We start from the raw sequence: 6,239 nt of genomic DNA on the forward strand, positions 1-6,239 counted from the left end.
TTGTTGGAGTAGGTGTGTCTTTGTTGGAGGAATTGTGCCACTGTGGTGGCTTTGCTTTGAGATTTGTATATACTCAAACTATGCTCAGTGGTACAGACAATCACTTTCTGCTGCCTGTGCATCAAGAAGTTTGGGCCCCTCAAGCACCAAGTCTGCCTGGATGCTCCCATGATTCCTGCCATGATGATAATGGACTGATCCTCTGAAACTTTAAGCTAGCTGCAATGGAATCTTGTAATTTATAAGAGTTACCTTGGCTGCTGTGCCTGCAGCCATGAGCATGCTCAGGCGACAGAAGAGGTTTGCATCTAATGTCCTCCACTGTGCTAAAAAGAAGGTCCAGTTGGATACCAATGAGACCAATAAAATGCCAACTCCCGTCAGCTGATCAGGAAGCTGATTGAAATTGGCCTGATCATCTGGAAGCCTGTAACTGTCCATTCTCAGGCTCGCTGCCAGAAAAACACTTTGAAGGGCAGGCACATGGTCATAGGGAAGAGAAAGGGTACTGCCAACACTTGGGTGCCTGAGAGGGTGACCTGGATGAGAAGGATGAGGATCCTGCACCAGCTTCTCAAGAGATCCTGGGAATCTAAGAATATTGGCCACCATATGTATCATAGCCTGTACCTGAAGGTCAAAAGGAATTTATTCAAAAACCAATGGATTCTTATGGAGCAGATCCACAAACTGAAGGCAGAGGAGGCCCGCAAGAAGCTACTGGCTGACCAGGCTGAGACACACAGGTCTAAGAACAAGGAAGTACAAAAACACATGCGAGGAGCACCTCCAGGCCAAGAAGGAGGAGATCATCAAGACGGTGTCCAAGGAGGAAGAGACCAAGAAATAAAGTTTCCTTCACGTCTGTGCTTAGTGACCTCACTGTGGCATCACATGATCATTCATTAAAATAAAACAAGCCTTAAAAAAAAAAGGGTTACCTTGGCTGTGGAATCTGTTCACAGCAATGGAAATCTAACTAAGACAATGGGTAATCATTCTGCCATTTCTGTTTCTCTGGAAACCCTAATACAACAGCGCTCTAGAGAGAGGAACAAGTATCAACCAAACAGCATAAATTCCAGTTTACTTTTCTGGTGAATATAAAGTTGTTGTGTTTTTTCTTTTTTTTTAAAAAACAAATTTGTTGATTTTTTGTTTTTTTGGGGGGATGTTGTTGCTGCTGCTGCTGTTGTTGTTGCTGTTGTTGTTGTTATTAAAGAAGAAACACATTAAACCTCTACATCCCTGACTAGCTGGCAAAGCCCACATCAGCTAAAGTGATTAAGGCATTAGGAATGTGTGTACACAAAAACAGAAAGTTATTCCTGTCAAGTTCAGATGAGAGACAACATCGGCCATGTGGGCTAGCCTAGAGCCTCAACCATTTAACACAGACAAATCAAGACACACTGTCAGCAGCCTGTCGGCCCATCAGAGACTAGGGCCTGCGTGTTGTGTTGTTATTTTCTTTTATGAATTTTTGCAGCCACCCTGCTCATTAATCGTATTTATAATGTTAACTTTGGAACTTTTTTTTTTGGCTCATCAAATATTTCCTTAATGAACTGTCAGCTCACCACCCTCCCCCATCTCCATTGTAATGACTTTCAAATTAAGTTCATCTGGACCACGGGGGTTTTTAGAACCCTATGATTACAGAAAACACGGGGAAAAGAACCCCTTTCATTGTATTTGAAGAAAGACATATTCATTCACCTGTCGCCTTCCCCCAGTGCTGACTTTTCGCATGCTCAATGCTGAGACCTCTGCTTCATGGGCACCATCAGAGCCATGAGATGAACACTTCCAAACCAGGAGGCATTATACTGACATGACCATACGGTTCTCCCTCACCTACAGCCACTGATTCCAAACTCCTGGTGTCATTCCTCCCCTTAAAAGAGAGCTGTTGGGATCCACGCTCTGCATCACCCATGCCCATAATCCAGAGCTCATACCTTTCAAAAATCAGATGTGTTTATATTATCAAATGTGTGAATGTTATGGCTAAAAGGAACTGTGTGTATCACGTGCCTGTCTGATGTCTGAAGAGGCCAAGAGAGGGCATTAGATCTCCTGAAACTGGCTAATAGTTCAACTGTGAGCCATCATATGGATGCTGGGAACAGAACCTGGTTCCTGTGCAAGAGTAACAAGTGTTCTTCATGGCTGAGCCAACTCTCTAAGCCCCAGAATCTGTGCCCTACCCTGGAGATGCTTTGCTCCTCTACAAAACCACATGGGAGACTTGGTGCTCATCCTTGAGAACTGACTTCACCCTATCAATGGAGAGGATGCCATGGATGGTGGTATTGTAGACACTAGGAAACTCTGAGGGTAATTGCCTTGTATAGGGGAGTCCTATGAGAACCAAGACTGGAGGAGCACCCTGGACTGGATAGAGTTTGGGTTGGGCCATAGCAGAAGGTAAAAGAGTGATGGTGCCAAGGACATTAGAGCAGTCCCATGAAGTATCCAGTCTGGGGTCTTAGTTAGGTTTCCACTGTTGAGAAGAGACACCATGACTACGGACAACATATAATCGGGGCTGGCTTATAGGTTTAGAGGGTCAGTCCATTATCATCAAGGCAGAGGGCTTGGCAGTGTGCAGACAGACATGGTGCTGGAGAAGGAGCTGAGAGTTGTACATCTTCATCTAAAAAAATCCAGGAGCAGACTGTCTCCCTCATGGCTGGGAGAAGGATTTCAAGAACTCACCCCCACAGGGACACACCTCCTCCAAGATGCCAACCTCCTAATAGTGCCATTTCTTGGGCAGTGTATATTCAAACCACCACAGGTTCTATTCACATATATGATAATTACACCATTGTTTTAAAGTCTTGCTTAAAGACTCATGATGTTTGTGTTAAGAATATTCGTTGGGTCTGGGTGGCTCCAAAACCTCAAGAACATGAAGTCCTGTGTCTCCCTGAAGTATGAAATTGGCATGTGTGCATATCCCCTCCCATCCTCTGCAATATCATAATGTTAAGTGTATGCAGCTCCAGTATGCAGCCTGTAGGTGCCGTTATGTGTGAGTTCTTGAGTCGTACACTCAACAGAATCAGGCTTGAGCCTTCTGTAGTTTTATTTATGGCTGGAACTCTGGCCTAGAAGGATTGGCAAGTAAATAAGAAATATCCAATTTAATAAAGATTGAATAAAAAAGACACTCCTTCTGGAAGAGGAGAATGTATGATTTCTTTTCAGGATCTGTGGGAAGACTTTGGACACCTGGGCAAATGTGGAATGACCTATAGATCCTTGGAAACATTTGGATAGTTACAGAAACTCCTGGAAAAGTGGAAGATCCAAGATCTCTATGGCAAGAGAGGAAGGTTTATGTGAACCTGGAATGTGTGGGGGAATTACCTGTCCAAGTTTGTCAGTAGAAGAGTCAGCAGAAGGAGGCCCAGGCACAGCGTGATCTTCTTTGAATCTTTCCCTGTTCTCTCCAGTACTGTGTTTTGTAGATGTTGCAGTCACTCTGGCTACCAACTCGTCAAAGTCCACATGTTCTTCAAACCCAGTAGACATAACCCGTTTTTTTTTTTTATTGTTGTTGTTGTTTTTTGATCTTTTTTCTTGTTTTTTTTGTTTTGTTTTTTGTTTTTTTGTTTTTCACCTTCCCAAGAATAGGCACTAAAGATGAGGCCACTCTTTTTCTAGTAGCAGGATGTAAGGAGATACTCTGATATCCCTGGTCCTTAGCATCGAGATGTATTAAAAAAATTAAAACACTTGTTTTATGTGTTCCAACCAGACCTGGTATTTACAATATGTGTCAAAGAATCCAGATTCACCCCTAGTTAAATACTTCTTTAGTTGTATTAATACGTAGCCCGTGGAATCTTATATTTCCAATTACTCCTTCCCATCCGCTCTATTTTTCTATTTTATATTTACTTCAGATGTGAACATATATTGCTATTGTTTCATGTTACAGAGCAATTATGACTGAAAATGTTAATTTTAGTCTTGTTTTAATTACTCTGTTCCTCATGCACTGATTTCTGTGTATGGATATGAATTTCTCACACATTATTTAATCTCCTTAAATGATACTTCTGTAACATTCTTTTTCAAAGTCTACTTTTTAATTTTTAATTATCTCTGTGTGTCTTTGTGTGTGTGTGTGTCTGTGTATGTGTGTGTATGTGTGAGTGTGTGTGTGTGTGTGTGTGTGTGTGTGTGTACACATATGAGCACGATGTCCAAGAAAGCCAGTAGGGGGAAGTAGATACCCTGGAGCTGAAATAATAAAGTGGTTGTGGGTCATGAGACATGGGAGCCTGAATCAAAACTCAGTTCTCCTGTAAAAGCAGTTTGCATTCTTAATTAATATGTAGTGACTGTGGCACTCTTTTAACATCTCTTCAATTAGTCCAGTTGGTTAGCAATTCCATGAGATGTTGTCTGGTAAAAAAAAAACAAAACAAAACAAAACAAAAAACAAAAAAACAAAAAACAAAAAAATCTTTTTAAAATTTTTATCTTTAATAGGCACTTTTTTTTCTTCTGAGCACAGAATTGGACCTTTAGAGTTACTTATTTCGAAAGTGAACTTGTGACACCCTGCCTGTTTTGCAGTGGGCGTGATTTCCAGTATACACACAACTGTACCTTCTGTTTTGATTCTCTGTCCTTTCCTTGTTTTTTTTTTCTCTCAAGCTTTTCCACTATCAAGTTCTTTATTATATAAATATATGATCATATTACTTATGTATCTCTCCAAGCTCAGCTTTTAACTCTCATGAACACTAAAGTCTGTGTCTGGCTATATTCTGAGTTCAGCACCTAGGACAGCTTCCGGGTCTCAGCAACATTAAGTGTTTGTTAAACAAAGGGGCTTTTTATTCTTATTTTACAGATGAGATGCCTCAGGCAGAGAAAGCTTATTGTAACGGAACACACTGGGATTCCTAACATGGTTTCTGAGAGACTTAATGAGTTGAATACAGAACAGGAGAGCCTAAGGTTTCTTAGGGTTGTTTCTTAGGGTCTTAGCCATAGAGGATGAAAGGTAACACGTTCAGTAAGGCGAGAACAGCTCAGATTTAGGTTACTACAACTCAGTCTGGATCCACTCACATCAGCCCCTCCCCGGATGTGTGGCTTGCCTGGAAGAGTGTTAAGACAATTGTACATTGAATCCTGTTCTGACATGCAAGCATAAAAGTTGAGGACAAATAATCTTTCTATTATTATAGCTATAAAATTTTATTTTTCTTGTGTTTATTATATTTTATTGTATTTATTGTATTTTGTTGCACTTTATGTCTGAGACAATATTTTACAATGTAGCTTTTGCTGGCCTGGAAGTTGTTTTGTAGACCAAGCTGATTAGAAGAGAATCTTTAAAAAAAAGTCTGATTGATCTAATATATATGGTTTAAACCTCTATTGAGATTATTTAGAAAATATCAGGTATCCATTCTCTGTAATTAATTGCTTATCTCATATGATAAAGAAACAATACAATTTTATTCTAGTCAAAATAATTCTCTATAATTTTAATATCTAAAGATACAGAAGAACATTAACTTAATGTGGAATATTAGATCAGCTGAATTACAAGTTCATTTATTTAAGAATAACCAGAATCATTGAGATGTTTCTGGAACATAATATAGGAACAAAAAACAAAGCATTGAATAAATAGTGGCAGAAGAAGAGGGTCATTTTGTTAAATGTAGCTTACCTTCAGATCCACTTTTTTTTTCTTTTATTTGGTAAAAATTCAATTTAAATACTCCTCTTCAGTGTTTTTCATCCTGTCATTGACTCTATTTTCAAAACTCTATCCCATAACTAGCATGATTATTAAGTTTAAAACAAAGAATTTTGCGTGTGTCAATCACTTTCTGCATTTCCTAATTTTTGGTTTATTCTGTACCCAATGACCATTTTGTTTTGAAGTCAGGAAGAATTTCTGGCTCATTTGATGAAAATTTTCTGAAAGCATATATCATTCATAGTTGTAAAATGTAGTGCATATGTTTAATAGTACTGGATATTATAGTTAAAAATCATCTGCATAAGGAATTTTTCCATGAATATCAAAGCACGCTAAACATAGAAGAGCTGGATTTTATTAAATATTTTTACTCTTCTAGAGTTTGTAACTTTACCAAATATGAGCAAATCACTTATTTCTGTGAAATTCACATTCATGACCTATTTTATTCTAGTCAAAGTGCTGTGCCAGCTCCCAAAAAGTTGGATTAAATGCT

At 39.2% G+C, this 6,239-nt stretch overlaps 1 pseudogene; it reads left to right on the forward strand.

The window, feature by feature from the left end:
• Nucleotides 1-274: 274 nt before the first annotated feature.
• On the forward strand, nt 275-850 carry LOC134484300 (large ribosomal subunit protein eL19-like; annotated as a pseudogene).
• The last annotated feature ends 5,389 nt before the right edge of the window (nt 851-6,239 follow it).

The sequence above is a fragment of the Rattus norvegicus genome, chromosome Y (genome assembly GCF_036323735.1).
Source record: "Rattus norvegicus strain BN/NHsdMcwi chromosome Y, GRCr8, whole genome shotgun sequence".
Lineage (NCBI taxonomy): Eukaryota > Metazoa > Chordata > Mammalia > Rodentia > Muridae > Rattus > Rattus norvegicus.